The sequence below is a fragment of the Pogoniulus pusillus genome, chromosome 16 (assembly GCF_015220805.1).
Source record: "Pogoniulus pusillus isolate bPogPus1 chromosome 16, bPogPus1.pri, whole genome shotgun sequence".
Taxonomy (NCBI): Eukaryota; Metazoa; Chordata; class Aves; order Piciformes; family Lybiidae; genus Pogoniulus; species Pogoniulus pusillus.
The window spans coordinates 65,195-83,508 of record NC_087279.1 but is presented as its reverse complement, the minus strand read 5'-3'; the positions used below and the strand labels follow the sequence as shown (position 1 = coordinate 83,508).

General features: G+C 50.4%; 1 long non-coding RNA gene across 2 annotated transcripts in view; it reads left to right on the top strand.

The window, feature by feature from the left end:
* The window catches only part of LOC135182253 (uncharacterized), a 29,769-nt gene extending 12,245 nt beyond the window's left edge, over positions 1-17,524 (top strand). The window contains exons 3-6 of one of the 2 annotated variants that reach the window (XR_010305129.1): positions 12,336-12,514; positions 14,950-15,045; positions 15,493-15,845; positions 16,988-17,524. This is a non-coding gene — a long non-coding RNA (uncharacterized LOC135182253). Of the gene's footprint in view, positions 1-12,335; positions 12,515-14,949; positions 15,046-15,492; positions 15,846-16,779 lie in introns of both variants that reach the window. The other variant, XR_010305130.1, reaches the window with a different exon arrangement.
* Positions 17,525-18,314: the final 790 nt, after the last annotated feature.

Sequence of the window (18,314 nt, the reverse complement as noted above, 5' to 3'; positions counted from 1 at the left end):
CCAGGAGTGAATGCTTGGAGGAGGAATGCCTATCAGCTTGTGCTTGGACCCTCCTAAGCATTGTCCTCCGATATATACAGGCTCCTGGGAAGGTCTGTTGAGGAGTTTCCACTTGTATCCCATTTTAAAGCGCAGCTTCAATCCATCTCATTTTACAGTCTCGACACCAATTATTCATACAGAACTAAATCAGCTCTTGTACTCTTTGGTACTGGATTACCCACGCAGGCCTTTTCCTTGCTTTCTGTTGTTTCTTTCAATTTTGTTGAGTCTATTGCATAGTCTGGGCCCGTATCCAGCACCTCTCATAGCTGCATGCTTTTCTTCAAGTATGCCCAAGAACACACTGGCCACTGCCTTTGGCAAAATGCTCCAGGTGATTCTCTGTTTTCTCTCACTCTTCTCTGCATCTGGTGTTAAAGAATCACACTATTCTTTAGGGCTTAGCACTAAAAAAAAACAACTCAAATTATGTACCTCATGTTTGCCATTCACGTTGCTTTCATCTCTGGAATTGAACAGCACTTGCTCTGCATGTCTATAGCTATATCACATTTCTGAGCAACAGCTATGCACTCTGAAGGGGACACTTGCATATTTTAAACAAAGCCAAGCCTTTGTTGGCTCCTCTTCTAAGGAGGAACTGCAACCCACTTTTCTTCCCAGATGAGGCAACATCCTGCTGGGATTTCTCAGGAGCCTTGATGATGGAGCCAGAGTTCAGTGTTGAGACCACAACAGGAATGCTATTTAAGCTATGCCAGTGACTCATCATGGTATCTTATGTGATCCCTTCTTGTAAAATGGACAAAATGGTGTTTATCAATTCCTGTCATGTTCTATGAGATCTGTGTTGATAGAGAATTAAAAGGAACTTGTAGTTTATTATTGTAGGACAACTAAGCAGTGGCTAGGACTTCAGTGTGACAGGCTACTGGCAGCTCATAGTTTTGGGGCTCTGTCTGAGCAGTGCTATGGAGAAGAAAGCAAGACTATCTGAAAATAGGCTGTAGCCTTCCCTCTACTAAAAGGCAAAAGGAAGAGAGGAAATGTCCCTAAGGTGCACCAGAGGAGGTTTTGGATATCAGAAAAAAAATCTTCACTGAAAAGGTTCTCAAACACTGCAACAGGCTGTCCAGGGATGTGGCTGAATCACCATGCCTGGAGGTGTTTAAAAGATGTAGAGATGTGGTCCTAAGGGACATGGTTTAGCACCAAATTTGGTAGAGTTAGGGAATGCTTGGATTGGATGATCTTCAAAGTCATTTCCAGCTGAAAAATATCAGTGATTCTGTGATTCTAAGATGTGGAGGACAACAGATGAGAACTAATGAGAACAATACAGGGAGTGGGAGGGGAGAAAGAACTGATTATTCTTCCTGAATAGTTCTTTACATCCTTATTTACCCCAAGACACAATTCTACAATCCACATGATTTGTAAAAATCTCCTAAAGATCAAAGTTAGGAGTGAAACCTCATAAAACTAACGTGGGGTGAGGACATTGTGTAATGAAGCAGTAGAGTCTTTACAGAGGTGCTGCTGGTCTCGCGTTGCTGGTAGAAGACAAAGAACACATAGCTGTACATTTTCTAGGGATGGATTCAGATTTTTTTTCTTCTCTGGAGTCTTTTTCAGCTTTCATTCCTTCCTAAAATCTTGCTGGGCACTGGCAGATACTCGCTATGCTAATGTTAAGACATTCTTGAAAGACATTCAATCTGGTCTGATTTCTCTAAGTGTTTGCTGATTGCAACTACCTTTGGTTTCAGTGTGCAGTGAAGCCTCTGCAAGCTAGGTGATGCTGGGGCTATGCTGCATCTTGACCCAGCGAGCGAACGCTATCACCTGGGTCCTGTGGCACCAGAGGATGTGGTGCCTATTGCTCTGTATTTTTGTTGCTCTGCTTTGTAGGTCAGTTTGTGGAGCTTCTAGGCTGGCTGCAAAGTATCTGATTTCAGAGGCAGAAAGGCCTTAGGTTTTATCTGTTGTTTCTTCCTTTGTTTTACTTATGATTGTTCTGATAAAACAAAATGAAATTTCTCCTGCAGTGAGCCAGAAAGGGAGTTGTAGATTTAGCAACAAAGATCTTGCTATCAGGGGAGATATGGGCATCCAACTGGTGATGCTGTGCAATGCAGCTACTGCTTTTTCCATCTGAGAGCTAATGGCTTTAATTTCAAGCAATCCAGCTATCCCTTTGGATACTGATTTTATCTTGGATGTAATGTAACGAGATGCTTAGCTATAGCAAATCGTGTCACCACAACTGAGCTTATCCTTAGGTTAGCAGCTGGAAATGAAATTTCAAAGCTGCATCTTCAGGATCTGTGAGGCTTTGCTGTCTTCCTGTAAAGCATGGGCGTAATTGGGGGTGTATTCCACATTGCCATCACGAGGCAAAACTTTAATTTCCCAGAAGCAATATAACCAACTGGTGGTTGTATTAGTGTTTGTTACAGAAGTTTTATTGATGCTAAGAGTGTTTCTTGCTAAGAGCAAAATGTAATTACACTTTTACTGGAGTGACTCAATAGGATTGTACTGGTAAGCAAAGCAGTCAATTTATCAGTTATAAATTTGTGTATACAACAGAAAGTTAGTTATGTCGCTGCTCCTTAGTATGGGACAGGAGCTACCAAATAGGAGCAGAGAGATGCATTTAAGACAGTTTTTTTCCACAGGAACATGGAAAGGTCTTTGCCTGCTTTGTTTTTCTGTTCTATCCAAGCAGTGGCTGCTTTTTTTTACATGTTGGAGGCTGGAGATTGCAAGGGACAGATAGATAGGGAATCTTCTCAGTGTTGCCACTAGCTTGCCACCTAGCCTTGGGAAAATCAGTAGAACAGACTGGGTGGAAAAATATAATCTCTGCAAAAAGGGAAATACAAGACTGAAACATTGCTGCAGACCAGTGTGTTTGGGAATGCCATTGCTGCACTTTGTAGGAGCTGTGATTTGTGATCTCGTTCACGTCACCTTCTCAACATGCTGGCTCATGTTGCTATACAACTCGCGTGTCCAGCTGCAACCTGCTCTTGACTAACAAGAGGCAGAGCTTCACAGGGGGGTCTGCTTGATGCCTAGAGGAGATGGGAGACATCTGCAGCCCATTATGCAGACTAGCAGAAGCTTATGGGCTTTACTTGCAAAAAATGTGCAATGCATGATCTGTCACTCCATAGAACATAAACTGGGTGACAGTTCCTTAGTTCCAGTTCTTCACTGCATGAAACACATGAGGTATTGCCATTTTCGGTAGCTTCTGGGGTTGTGATGCATTCACTGCAGTACTGTTGCATTAGAATCATAGAATCAACTAGGTTGGAAGAGACCTCCAGGCTCATCCAGCCCAACCTAGCACCCAGCCCTAGTCAGTCAGCCAGACCATGGCACTAAGTGCCTCATCCAGTCTTTGCTTGAACACCTTCAGGCACGATGACTCCACCACCTCCCTGGGCATCCCATTCCAATGCCAATTACTCTCTCTGCCAAGAACTTCCTATTAACATCCAGCCCGAACCTGCCCTGGCACAGCTTGAGGCTGTGTCCTCTTGTTCTGTTGCTGGTTGCCTGGCAGCAGAGCCCAGCCCCAGCTGGCTACAGCCTCCCTTCAGGTAGCTACAGATAGCAGTGAGGTCTGCCCTGAGCCTCCTCTTCTGCAGGCTGCACACCCCCAGCTCCCTCAGCCTCTCCTCACAGGGCTGTGCTCCAGGCCCCTCCCCAGCCTTGCTGCCCTTCTCTCAACACCTTCCAGCACCTCAACATCTCTCCTGAATTGAGGAGCCCAGAACTGGACACAGCACTCAAGTTGTGGCCTGAGCATTGCTGAGCACAGGGGCAGAAGAACCTCCCTTGTCCTGCTGCCCACACTGCTCCTGAGCCAGGCCAGGATGCCATTGGCTCTGCTGCCCACCTGGGCACACTGCTGCCTCCTCTTCAGCTCCTCTCTCCCAGCACCCCCAGGTCCCTCTCTGCCTGGCTGCTCTTAGCCACTCTGTCCCCAGCCCGTAGTGCTGCTTGGGGTTGTTGTGATCAGAGTGCAGGGCCCTGCACTTGGCCATGTTCAGTCTTATTCCATTGGCCTCTGCCCACCCATCCAGCCTGTCCAGGTCCCTCTGCAGGGCTCTCCTACTCTCCAACAGATCAACACCTGCTCCTAGCTTGGTGTCATCTGCAAACTTACTGACTCAATCCCCTTGTCCAGATCATCCATAAAGATGTTGAACAGGACTGATCCGAGGGGGAACACTACTAGTGACAGCTGCCAACTGGATGTGGCACCATTCACCACCACTCTCTGGGCCTGGCCTTCCAGCCAATTCTTGTCCCATATCAGAGTGAATCTGTCCAAGCCATGAGCTGCCAGCTGTGCCAGGAGCTTCTTGTGGCAGATGTTGTTAAAGGCTTTGCTGCAGACCAGGCAGACTACATCCACATGCACCAGACAGGTAACCTGTTCATAAAAGGAGATCAGGTTGGTCAGGCAGGACCTGCCCTTCCTAAACCCCTGCTGGCTGGGCCTGATTCCTTGGCCATCCTGCAGGTGCTTTGTGATGGCACTCAAGATGACCTGTTCCATCACCTTGCCTGGCACTGAGGTCAGGCTGACAGGTCTGGAATTTCACAGTTCCTCCCTTGGGCCCTTCTTGTGAATGGGATCACATTGGCAGCTTCCAGTCTCCGGGGACCTCTCCAGTGAGCCAGGACTGTTGGTAAATGATGGAGAGTGGCTTGGCCAGCTCAGCTGCCAGCTCTCTCAGCACCCTAGGATGGATGCCATCTGGTACCATGGACTTGTGAGGATCCAGGTGGCTCAGCAGGTCCCTTACTGCATCCTTCTGGGTTACAGGGGGACTCTACTGGCCCCTGACTCCATCTGCAAGCTCAGGAGTCCAGCTGTCCTGGAGACAACCTGTCCCACTGTTGAAGACTGAGGCAAAGAAGATGTTAAGCACTTCTGCCTTTTCCTTATCTTTTGTTACTATATTCCCATCTCCATCTAATAAGGACTGGAGGATGTCCTTGCCCCTTCTTTTACCATTAATATCTTTATAAACCATTTTTATTCTCCTTACCAGCAGTGGCAGCCTAAGCTCTAAAAGGGCTTTTGCCTCTCTGCTTTTTTTCCTACAAGACTTAGCAACATCCTTAAACTCTTCCTGGGATACCTCCTCTTGTTTTCAAAGGTGATACACTCTATTTTTTTTTTCTTTAATTCCTTTAAAGCTCCTTGCCCATCCAGTCTGGCAAGTCCAGTTAAACCTAAAATGAAACCACAAGTGCTTATGCAAAACTAGGGAATATCTTCAACCTAAGGCTCTTGGAAAACTGTCCCTACAAGGTATAATGCTACATACTGAATCTTCCCTCATGTTGTGTTTTAACCCCAGCCAGCAACTAAGCACCATGTTACTGCTTGGTCACTTCTACCCTCCCAGGGGAGGAGAGTTGGCAGGGGTGGAAAGCAAAACTCATAGATTTAGTTTTAGTAACTCAAATATAACGACAACAGTAAACAGTAATAGAATGAAAAGGAATATACTAAAAAGATAAAGCCCATGAAAAGCCAAGCTATGCACAGTGCAGTTGCTCACCACCTGCTGACTGCTGCCCAAGCAGTGATCTGCCCTGTGCTGGCCAGCGCCAGCATCTATGTTGATCATGAGGCTCTACAGCATGGAACAGCCTTGTGGCTGGTTCAGGTCAGCTGTCCTGGCCATGCTGCCTCCCAGCTTCTTGTCCTTCTGCTTGCTCACAGAGCATGGGAAATGGAAAAATCCTTAACTTAGGCTAAGTGCTACTTAGCAACAACATAAATCCTAACAAAACATCAGTGTGTTATCAACATTATTCTCACACTAATTCCAAAGCACAGCATTAAAGCAGCTACTAGGAAGAAAATTAACTTTGTTCCTAGCCAAATCCAGGACGCCCCAACAAGAATACTGAATTTACTGGAAGAGCTTTGACATTAACAACTAGAATGAATAATTTAATGCGTCAAAAGCGTTTGGCCACATTCAGGCATTCCTGGGCACTCAGTACTGGCTTGAATCATAGAATCATGGAATAGTTTGGGTTGGAAGGGATGTCCAAAGATCATCTAATCCAATCCTCCTGCAGTGAGCAGGGATGTCCTCTGCTAGATAGGGTTGTCCAGAGCCTTGTCAAAGCTAATCCCACTGTTCTTTGCCTTTTGGAAATTTTACTACTTCTTTTCAGCTTTTCATGATTAATTGTCTACATCAAATCCATCCTCTTAGACAACTTTTTGGCTGCCACACGGTGCTGCTTACAGTGGTGGAAACAGAAGAGAAAATGTCCACTGGGCTTTCACATGTCTGCCTCACTGCCTGCCCCTGACAATGTGGTTGGTGTTTTTTGTTTCTGATATAGGCCACACTAGGTTATATCAGATGGGAAGGCACCGAGTGCTGCTTTGATCTTGTTTATATCAAGATAGTTTCCTGTATTTACAACATCACTGTAATGATTCTGGTCTCACCCATCTGGGGGCTGACCTGTGTCATCCATCTTTGCTTTGGCCACCTCAGCTACAACTGAAAAGTATCAGTTTTAATACAGCTTTGTCAAAGCTTAGGTAGGTCATCTTCAATCTTTCACCTTTCTCCATCACAAAACTTGGGTTCATCACATCTTCAACAAAAGCTGGATTCGCATCTGTTCCAATCGCATCCATCTCCCTTATTTGTTTACCAAATCTACTGGCTTCTCGTGCCCATCACTCCACAAGGAGAAAAGCTTTGTTTGGAGCCAGCCATAGCAGCCCAAATCCTGTGTTAGAATTGTAGAAGTTGACCCATCCTAAGGGAAGATTCTTTTAAGCAGTCAGTCCTGCAGGACTTTAAAAAAAGGCTCTTAATTTACCAGTCTGGCCAGAAGGACACTGGTAACTCTCCAATGTGGAACTCACTCAAATGCAAGAACTGGCACACTTGAACCTCCTAGGTCATCTCTTTTGTAATACTTCCAATTACTGAGTGTCTTGGAAGTAGGAGAAAAAGAATCCAGGGCACAACAGTCCTGGTGTAACTCATCTTGCAGAAAAAAAGTATCCCTCTGCTGCCTCTCCTCAGTAAAATACCTGCCGAAATCAAACCCAGGGACTGTTAGAAGTAGGGAATAAGTAAAATGTCTGGGCCAGAGCACTGTGCATGCAGAAATGTCTGATGATGAGAGAAATATGCACATATGAGCCAAGCACTGCAATTTCTTAATGTAGGTTCCCTCTTGCTGGGGACAGTAACAAATACTCTACTTCTACAGAAGCCTAAGTGCCCCTTCAGACAAACAATGTGAACTTTAGCTTGCCTTACTATCAAACCAGTGTGAGGCCACAAGCTTCAGGACACAATGAAGTCTTCACATTCAGTTAGAAAGAAGCAAGCCTAAAGTTTCAGTCTGACCTCGGTACCAGGGAAGGTCATGGAGGAGGCCATCTCACATGCCATCATAGGTCATACAGACAACAACCAGGGGATCAGGCCAAGTCAGCATGGATTTATGAGGGACAGGTCCTGCCTGACCAACCTGATCTCCTATGCCCCGATCGTCTGGCTACTGAGTGAGGGAAAGGCTGTGGGTGTGGTATTCCTGGACTTTGGAAAAGCCTTTGATACTGTTCCCCACACAATTCTTGCAGACAAATTGGCTACTCGTGGTCTGCTGGATAAAGCACTGCTGGACAGGAGAGCCCAGAGAGTGGTGGTCAATGGAGTTCAATCCAGCTGTGGCCAGATACTAGTGGTGTTCCTCAGGGATCTGTGTTGGGACCACTTCTGTTTAACATCTTTGCTGGTGACCTTGATTCAGGCACAGAGAGTGTCAGCAGTGAGTTTGCAGATGGCACCAAGTTAGGTGGCAGTGTTGATTTGAATGAGGGTAGAGAGGCTCTGCAGAGAGACTTGGATAGCCTGGATCAATGTGCCAACATGAATGGGATGAGTTTCAATGAGTCCAAATGCCAGGTCCTGCACTTGGGTCACAACAACCCTAAGCAACGCTACAGGCTTGAGGCAGTGTGGCTGGAGAGCTGCTGGCAGAAAGGGACCTGGGGGCTGTAATAGACAGGAGCTGAATATGAGCCAGCAGTGTGCCCAGGAGGCCAAGAAGGCAAATGGCGTCCTGGCTTGGATTAAAAATACTGTCTCCAGCAGGAGCAGGGGGGTGATTGCCCCCTTGGACTCTGCTCTGGTGAGGCTGCACCTCAAATGCTGTGTTCAGTTGTGTTGGGCACCTCATTACAAGAGAGAGATGTGGAGGTGCTGGAGCAGGTCCAAAGGAGGACAATGAAGCTGGGAAAGGGCCTGGAGAATAAATCTTATGAGGAGCAACTGAGGGAGCTGGGTGTGGTTAGTGTGATTAAGAGGAGGCTGAGGGCAGACCTCGTTCCTGTCTACAGCTACCTGAAGGGACATCGTGGAGAGGCTGCTGCTGGTCTCTTCTCAGAGGTAGTTTGAGACAGAGCAATGGGGAATGGCCTCAAGCTGAGGCTGGGGAGGTTTAGGTTGGATGTTAGGAAAAAGTTTTTTGATGGAGAGAGTGGTAAGGGGCTGGAATGAGCTGCCCAGGTAGGTGGTGGAGTCACCAACCCTGGATGTGTTTAAGGGTCGTTTGCATGTGGTAATTAGGGATATGGTTTAAGGTGACTCTAGTTGATTAGGGTTCTGGGTTGGACTTGGTGATCCTAAGGGACTTTGCCAGACTCAGTGGAGCAAGTTCCCTATAAAAATGGAGAATGCACATGCCATCACAAACCATTAATATGTGCTTCGATGTGGGGTGCTTTTTCATTGCTACTAAATACCAGCCCTGATTAACCTTATAGGTGCTTGCTGCCACCTGAACCATGAGCAACAGCAAATAAAGTTGTATGTTGGTAGATCTAACAGCTTGCTTTAGTGCATCTGACTCTTGGGGAATAAGGGAATGCCCTCTCTTGTAAGTCACTGCAAAATGTCAACAAAACTCAACCATATCTTTATGCTAATCTGAGATGCGGAAAAGCAGAATGGTACTTGCCAGTCAGACAGGCCTAGAGAAGGAAAAAGCTTTCCATGGTGCATTGAGATGAGCAGCTAGTATTTAATAGCTCATCAACTCCAAGTTGTGGTCTTGACCTCAGATCAACCTTGGAAGCAGTTTTTCTTGTAGATCCCCCAGATCAACAAGGGAAGGACCTTACTGTGGTAAAGAACTTCTGTTCTCCATTGACACCAAAGATATTAAATGATTTGTTTTCCATGTAGTGTATGCTTCAAGGTGATGATTTCCAATGGTGTGTCTGAATCTGTAAGATGTGGTTGCAAACCTCAATCCCGAGTACACTCCAGCCAATCAGTTTTCTTGAGTATGTGGTTGCAAACTTCAACCCCAAGTACACTCCAGCCAATCAGTTTTCATGACTAAATAGAAATGTCTTGGCTCCCCTTCAAGTATCCCACAAGTCCTGGAGGTTCCTAAGCAGCACTTGCTAGATAAGGTATGCTGGCACCGTGGACATGCCCATACTATCCTTACGGCTTGCTCTTCCTTCTTCCTAAGTGTGGCCCTTTGATTTAAGGATCTCCGAAGAATCTGAAATACTTCAGAAAGAAGAAAACATTTCACCAGACCTAATTTTTGCATGTATTTAATTTCCTGTAGTTTTCCACTTACACAGTTAATAAATTGAAGAAGTGGGTTGTGACCTTGCCAGTGCAGCTCTTTGCCTTATCCTGGCCATGTCCATCTCCACCCACCCCTAATTCCTTTCACTTAGCCTAGAACCTGTTGCAAACAGATCTCAATGTGACATGTGCTTTCCTCCCCCATTTCCTGCTTTACCTAACTTTGAAACTATCCATCAGGAAGTGACCCATCTTACAGTCAAGGCAAGCCTTGCCAGTGTGCTTGGACAGGTCCCCCTTGTTGCAGTCATATCCGTTGAGAACACGGCCTCTGCAGACCAGCTTCCTCTCGAGCATACATCTGTTGACAAACAGTCAGGAAGCAGAGAGAAGGGAAAAAAGAGAAGAACAACCACCTTTCTTTTTGATTAAAAAAAAAAAGGCAAAGGACTAAACGTCTTCCCTTTCCTGTTTTGCTCATGGCTCTCAGATCTGCTTTGTCTCAGTATCTGGTATTCTGATGGCTACACATTCTTACTCCATAGCACATTAACATCCTTGCTGCTAGCTGGGTGGGAAAGGAGTCTTAGAAAGGTATATGCAACTACCTCTTTGTTTCTGCAGATTCCTCTTCTCACCATTTTTGAGCCCCCATGTTCACCAGTAACAACATCCTTTGGGGTGCCAACAGTCACACACACGGGTGTACCCCTGGCAGCATCTTGTCAACAGGTCAGGTCATGGTCACCACTGACATGCACATACCAGGCAAGCAAGAGTGTTGATCAAAATCTCATCCACTGTCATCATCTCCCAAACACAAATACAGGCTGAGTGGAGGGTGGATTTAGGGCAGCCCTCTTGAGAAGGACTTGGGGTATTGACTGATGTGAAGCTCCACACGAGCCAGTAAACTGCATCCCCATCCCCCCCATTCTCTAGATTAAGGTGTCAGGGCCTGTAGAGGGCTGGCTGCTCCCCATGGGAAGGGAGCAAGGAGCTGTGGGACCAATGAAGTATAGGATAATGGGGATCCTATCACTGAGATACCCCATCACTGTAGTGGAAGTGAAATATGACACCAGTTTTCTGTACAGTCCTCAGAGAAAAGGACAGAAGTTAAAACATTCAGTATGAATGAGTAATGTAACTGTGTACAGCCTGCACTTCACTCTCTGGGTCACAAGTACATCTTAAGTGGATACACTTATCTTTGCCTTACATTTAGGTGATGTTATTAAAGGCTTCTGAAGTCAGATCAAGCCCTGCTCTGGCAGAATCTTTCCTACTGTCTACTGAAATCATGGATCCTTGGTCCCTGCGCTGATGAACTCCTTTGTATGGCCTGGGGCTATGCAAATCCCTGGTCAAGTGTTCTGCTCAGTTTGCTGAAACGAGCCCGGGCGCTGCCAGGCAGTGAAGGAGCGCGGCGCTGCGAGCAGCGCAGTGAGTAGCTCGGTGCTGCCACCCGGTGTTCAATTGTCGGCACTGCACGCCCTCAGCGAGCTGTGCAGCCCCGCCAGTGTCCAGTGCTGCCACCTTGTGTTTAATTGTCGGCGCCGCAGTTCTGGAGCGGCGTGTACAGCCCGGTCACTCCGCGGTGCTGCTGCCTCATCTCTAAATGCCCTGAATGCTCGAAATGCCTGAAAATACTTGCGGGGGCGGCTCAGGAGGAGGGAAGGAGAGCTTAAAAATTATTTAAACTTTTAACTATTAGTGCGAGGAGTTAAAGAGACAATTTTTTAATATAGATATTAAAAACATGTTTTCATTTATGGTTTGAAAAGGATTTCATAATAACAAGTCCGTATCTACTCTGTTCTAAAAATGACTTTGGAAGACTGAAGCCCGTGCCGCAGCGGGCCGGCGCCTTCACGATGGTGCCACTCGTTTCCGTGGGAGCGGAGCGCAGCGCTGCGGTGCTGCGCTGTTCGCGCATGCGTTGTACGGCGGCGCGTTGGTACGCGCGAGTTACGGAGCCGGACCCACGCGAGTCGAGCCGAGCGGAGTCTAACTCAGCCGAGCTGGACGGGGCCGAAGCCAGGCGAGTGAGGCCGCATGGAGCACTGCAGGGCCTTTGGGTTCTGCCGCTATCACGGGAGGCCTCCGCGTCCCAGCCCGGGGGGTACACGCTGCTGAGGCCCGCGGGATGACTGCTCTGGGAGCAGAGGGGTCGCGGGGAGCACGAGCCTCGGCGTCTGGCAGGGTTCTTAGCAGCCACTTAAGTAATGGACTTTGGAGCTGCCGCGGGTGCCTGAGAGGATTCAGGGAATCAGCTGATAAGATGGATCTGCTTTAGAGCGACTCGCGTAAGTATCTGGAGTATTCCTGAAGCGTTGGTGCTAGTGAAAGCAGAGAAAGGAGCACTGGATGGTTTGTGCTGCATCTTCCATCCAGCTGCATCCTGAAATCTTTCCGAGAATATGTTGGTTTGTAAACGCCATTTGTGGGAGGCGTGAAGGGAACTGGGAGTATCGTCTGCCTGGACATGGAAAACTGAGCTGTCTTTCTGCTCGTTAAAATCCTAGAGAGCCGATTTCAGAGCGCTGCAGCACTACAGCATGCTGCAGTTATTGTAGGAGGATCAAATGCTGAATGCGTCTGGGATACACGGAGAGAGCAGCAGGGAGCCTCCTGTGGGCTTCATCCGTGTGGCAGTTCAGAGTGAGATATGTTCCTTGATTGTCACTTTACTCTTGGCAGGTTTGCACTTTGCTTTCCACTCCACTGGCCAAGCCAGCCAGATGTGCAGCAGCAGCAGGATGGGCACGAGGGCCCCAGCTGCTGCGGTGAATCCGTCAGCACGGACGCTGGTGCCGCTGCAGCCTGGCCCTGCAGCCTGGCAGGGTGATCTCCTTTGGCTCAGCTCCTGTGGGCTCCAGGTAGGGTTTGTCTGTGTCTGCCAGGAGGGAAGGGTTGAAAAGGAGATTGCTCAGTCAGAGCTCTGACCTAGTAGCTGAAGATTCTGTCCAATGCAGATGCTGACAGAGCAGCTGGATGAGCAGAAAGCCTCTCGTGCAAATGGTTGTGGAGTGCTTCTCTCTGTTCCCTGCTGCTGGGAGGTGCTGGCAGGTGCTGTGTTCCTTGTGCACAGGCACAGGAGGGTGAGGCTGTGCCCAGCCCCTCGGCACGGCACAGCTGGGCTAGAGAAGGCTGTGTTCGGCGCAGCTCTCTCTCCGTTTGGAGCAGGACACAGGCCCAGGCCGTTGCCCTGCAGCTTGGTGATACTGATAGCTGCAGCAGTGCTGGCATAAAGCAGTGCTTTGTTTCTGGGGCCAGGGCTGCCCCACGGAGGAGTGAAGGTTTTTCTGGCAGATGTTGCACAGGGCTCCTCAGGTACTCCGCACACCCAGCTCCAGTGCGTGGCCAACGTTCCCCTGTGGCTGCCTGAGAGTGCCAGGGCTCTTACTGGAACTGCTGGGCAGAATTCATGCTTGCCCTTCCTTGCTTCCAGCACCTCGAGAAGGGCTTGGACTGACACAGGTTCAGAGAGCTGAAACCATCCAATGGTTTAATCTATCAGAGCAGCAGGCACAAGAGGTTCATGACTGCCAGGGATAAATGCACTGCCTGTGAGGTGGTCTGAGGGTAGTCAGTCTGGGGAACATTGACACGGTCAGCAGCTCTGCTCGAGAAGAGGAGAGCAGCAAAAGCTCAGCCATGTGCTGGAGGTGCAGATCTTACCCAGAAGGATGTCCCTGCCTTGGGTGGAGGGATAGGAGCAGAGCCTGTCAGCCGTCCCAGTCTCTGCCTTTCCTTCCATCATGCCACGTGGTGGGGAGGGCAGGGTGAGAGATGCTGCAGAGGAGCAGGTGAGTGAGGGGTGGGGGCAGCCTCCCTAAAAGGCTGCTCCCAGTCCCTCCCAGTGCTCTCAGTAAATCCCCTTCCTAGTGCTCCCAGTGCCCTCCCAGTTATCCTGGTGCTCCCAGTAATCCCCAGCTCTCATTCCCAGTGCTCCCAGTGTGGCCCCAGTGACCTCGCAGTATCCCAAACTCTCTTCCCAGTGCTACCAGTAACAGCAAGTACTGCCCAGCCTCTGCCAGTGCTCCCAGTAATACCCGGTGCCCCCCAGTCCCTGCCAGTAACTCCAAAAACCCCTCCCAGTACTCACAGACCTCCCAGTCAGTCCCACCTCTGCTCCCAGGAACTCAAAATCTCATCCAGTTTCTCTCAATAACAGTATGTGCACTCCAGTCCCTCCTAGTGCTCCCAGGATGTCCCTAGTGTCCTCTCAGTCCATCCCAGTGCTCCAAGCCTCCCCCAAATTCCCTTCCTAGTGCTTCTACTTATCCCTGTGTCATCCCAGTCCCACCCAGTGCTGCCAGTGTGCCCCCAGTGACCTCCCAGTAACTCCACATTCTATTCCTGATGTTCCCAATGTCCTCCCAGTTCTTCTTGTGCTCCCAGTGACCCCAAAATCTCCTTCCAGTACTCCCAGTGCCTTCCCAGACCCACCAGTGCACCAAGTAACTCCAAAAATCTCAGGCAGGTGCTCCCACTAACACTGCCTGCACTCCTAGTCCCTTCCAGTGCTCCCTGTATGGCTCCAGTGTCCTCCCAGTGCTCCAAGCCACCCCCAAATTCCCATCCCATTCCTCATAGTTATCCCTGTGTCATCCCAGTCCCTCCCAGTGTTCCCAGTGGTCTGGCAAGCCCTGTTCATTGCTCTGTCGAGGCAGGATGGGCTGTAAAACACAAGCATGCTGAACAGAGCAAGCAGCAGTAGGAAATGTGCCTTGGTTTTGTTCAGTGCCTTCCTGGAACCCCTGGCAGCAAACTGAGCTCCAGCTGAGCTGCTGAGGCCAGCAGTGCTGCCACTGCATCCCATTTCACTTGGAGTCTGCACCTGTCTGCAGGGCAGAGGTTCTGCTCCTTTAGTGCCCTTCTGTGCTGGTTCCTTCTTCTTGAGCATTCCCATGGCCAAAGGACAGCTTCCCAGAGGAAGAGGGGGCAAGGGAAGGGAACTGCAGCTCAGGAAGTTCCACCTCAGCGTGAGGAAGAACTTCCTTGCTGTGAGGGTGACAGAGCACTGGCACAGGCTGCCCAGAGAGCTTGTGGAGTCTCCTTCTCTAGAGCCTTTGCAGCCCTGTCTGGATGTGTTCCTGTGCCACCTGTGCTGGGCTCTCTGGTGCTGCTGTGGCAGGGGGGTTGCACTGGTAGCTTTGCACAGGTCCCTTCCAAGCACTACCCTCCTGGGCTCTGTGATCACACTTAGAGCAGGTTGCCTGCTCGACTTCCCCTCCCGTAGTCATTAGAGCCCTGACGAAGCTTTCAGCCTGGGTCCTTAAGCTCAGCCTGTGGTGTCTCTCCCCTGCAGAGCTCTTCTCCCTGGGTGCTCTTTCTGCTGCAGAACAAAGAAGGAGCCACACCAAGTAGCAGAATGTGCCACACGTGCCCTTCCTTTCTCCTCAAGGTGAGGGTTGCTCCTAAAGGTTTCTTTTCAGACTGCTTTCCTACTTGGCCTAATTAGCAAAGAGGGTTGAGTTGCCCAGACTGTATCCCAAGGGGCAATCCATGCTCCTTGTGCTTGGTCTTTCTGTGTAAGCCTGTTATGGAGCAGTTTAGCTTGGGCAGTTTTCTGCCACCTTACCTATTTCCTATGTGTCTGACCAGAGAATCACTAAGGCTGGAGAAGCCCTCTAGGATCATCCAGTCCAAGCTTCTCCCCATGCCCAGTGTGGCCAGCAAAGCACAGTGCCATGGCCACAGGTTTGCACAACACCTCTGGGGATGGGGACTCTGCCACCTCCCCGGCAGCCTGTGCCAATCCCAAGGCACCCTTGCAGCAAAGGAACTGTTCCTGATGTCCAAGCTCAGCCTCCCCGGTGTGTCCTGAGGCTGTTTCCTCTTGTCCTTTCAGGAGTTACTTGAAAGAGGCCAGCGCCAGCCTTGCTCCAACCTGCTTTCATCTGGCTGTGGAGCTGCTGCTGAATGAATGTCTCCTTACTCATGATTCTTTCACAGGCTCTGACCCTCTTCTAGTGTTTGTTATTGTGGAGTTGCTTCTTTGCATTGTCTTTTTTTAGGCAGGACACAGACACTGCCCTGGTAAGAGGGGGAAAGGAAGGAAAGAGAAGGGAAATGGAAAGGAAATGGGAAGTGAAGAAAAGAGAAGGGAAAGGGAATGGATGGGAAAAGGAAAAGGAAAGAGCAAGCTGGAGGGCAGGAAGGCTGTGCAAAGGAAATCTGGACAGGCTGCATGGATGGACCAAGGTCAGTTAATGAGGTTTAAAAGAGCCAAGTGTCAGGTCCTGCACTTGGGTCACAACAACCCTGTGGACGCTGCAGGCTTGGGGCAGAGTGGCTGGGAAGTGGCCATCAGAAAAGGGCCTGGGGGTGTTGATCAGCAGGCAGCTGAAGATGAGCCAGGAGTGTGCTCAGGTGGCCAAGAAGGCCAGCAGCATCCTGGCCTGGATCAGCAGCGGTGTAGCCAGCAGGAGCAGGGCAGGGGTTGTCCCCCTGTACTGAGGTCTGGTGAAGCTATGCCTCAAATAGTTGTTGAGTTTTGGGCCCTGGCTCCTAGCAGGATGTTGAGAGGCTGGCATGGGTCCAGAGAAGGGCAAGAAAGTTGGCAAAGGGTCTGGAGCACAGGTGTGGTGAGGGAACTGGAGGTGTTTAGTGTGGGAAAGAGGGGGCTGAGGGCAGACCTCATTGCCCTCTTCAGCTCCCTGAAAGGAGGTTGGAGTGAGGTGGGGGTTGGGCTCTTCTCTCTATTACTCTGAGACAGAAGGAGAGGAAAAGGCCTGAAATGGTGCCAGGGGAGGGTCAGGCTGGAGATGAGGAAGAACTTGTTTGCCGCAAGAGTGGCCAGGGATTGGCACAGGCTGCCCAGGGAGGCGATGGAGTCCCCATCCCTGGAGGCGTTCAGGAAACCTGTGGCCGTGGCAGCTGGGGACACGGTCGGGTGGCCGTGGCGGGGTTGGGTTGGTGAGTTGGACTCGGTGATCTTGGAGGTCTCTTCCAATCAGAACAATTGTATGGCTCTAATTTGTCAGTGGCTTCACAAGGGCAGGCTGCTCTTTGAGCTCTGCTGCTGTGTGACTCCTGTCCTGTGGCTGTGAGTCGTCACACAGCTGGTGCTTATGCTGAGGAGAGCAGTGCCCTGCAGCAGCTGGCATTCATTTGACTTGGTTCTCCTCCTTGCTAGAGCCCAGCCAGTGCTGAGCAGCCCAAGAGATGCTGCTGGGCACGGGGCCGGACAGGCTCCAGGCTGCGCTTCTGCCGCCGCTGCTCGTAGCAAGGAGCCTCTAAACACAGTGGTGAAGGAACTGGGCAGGAGCCTGGATTTGGAATTCCAGCTGGCAGATGGTCAAGCAAGACGAGACTTTTTTCTTGTTGTTTCTTTGCTGTTTTAGAGTTCTCTTCATTGCCTTGTGGCAGCACAAACCAATCAGGGCTGGAGAAAGGGAACACTTAGCTCTGAGCATGAAACTTTGGTGTCTGACTTCTTTCAAAGGGTGAGCAGAAGGAGGCAGAAGAGAAACTGGAAAGCGGGAGGAGTGCCTGCCAGCCCCTCAGGCAGTGCTGCCATTCAGGCAGGCCTGGCCAGGGTGGAGAGTTGGGTGGGGAGAAATGGAATAAAATGCGAGGAGGACAGCTGTAGAGTCTTGCAGCTGGGAAAGAAGCAGCCCAGGGAGCAGGATAGGCTGGGGGCTGGGGGCCCTGGTGAACAGAAGGATGCCCATGAGCCAACAATGTGCCCTTTGTGGCCAAGAAGGCCAGTGCCATCCTGGAATGGATTAGAAGGGCTCCCAGGAACTGCAGAATCTCATCCAAGTGCTCCCACTAACACTGTGCACTGCCAGCCCCTCCTCGTGCTCCCAGCGTGGCTCCAGTGTCCACTCAGTGCCCCAAGCGACCCCCAACTTCCCAAGCCTCTTAGTTATCCCTGTGTCATCTCAGTCCCTCTCAGTGCTTCCAGCCCCTCCAAATCACCTTGCCAGTGCTCTCCCCGTTTTCCTAGTGTCCCGAGTAACCTCTAGATCTCCTTGCCAGTGCCCCCCATGTGGCCCCAGTGACCTCCCTGTTTCTCCCAGTATCCCAAACTCTCTTGCAGTGCCGGCAGTAGCAGCAAGTGCTGCCTAGTCTCTGTCACTGCTGCCAGTAACAGCCAATGCCTCCCAGTGCTCCCGGTGACCCCAGTCCCTGCCGGTGCTCCCCGTAATTCCCAAAGCCTTTCCCAGGGCTCCCACGTGGGCACTGCCCGTGGGTACTGCAGTTGTGTAGCGGCTGCGGTGTGGCGCCGGTGCTCAGTGCTGCCACCGTGTGTTTCCTTGTCCACACTGCAGTTCCTCAGCCGCGTTGGTCCCCCGTTTCCCTGCCTCGTCTCTAAAGGCCGTGCACGATTGAAGTGGCTGAAAGCTGAGGGGAGGGGAGGAGAGGAGGGGAAGGTGAGAGGCGGGAGGGAGAGCTGAGAACTGGTTTGGATTTGTAAGTATTGGAGTGAGGAGTTAAAAGCGGCAGGCAGGGGGGGCGGGCCGGCGCTCGGGGGGCTCCGCAGTCGGACGCATGCGGCAGTGGGAGCGGGGCGGAGCATCGCGGGCGGAGCCGCAGGGAGCGGCAGTGGCGCTGAGCAGGCTGCAGCGGAATGGCGGCGAGCACCGAGCGGCAGGCAGGCGGGCGGGCAGGGCGTTTCGGGCCAGAGGGAAGCCTTCCGCGTTCCCCGGCAGAGCTGCGTTCTTT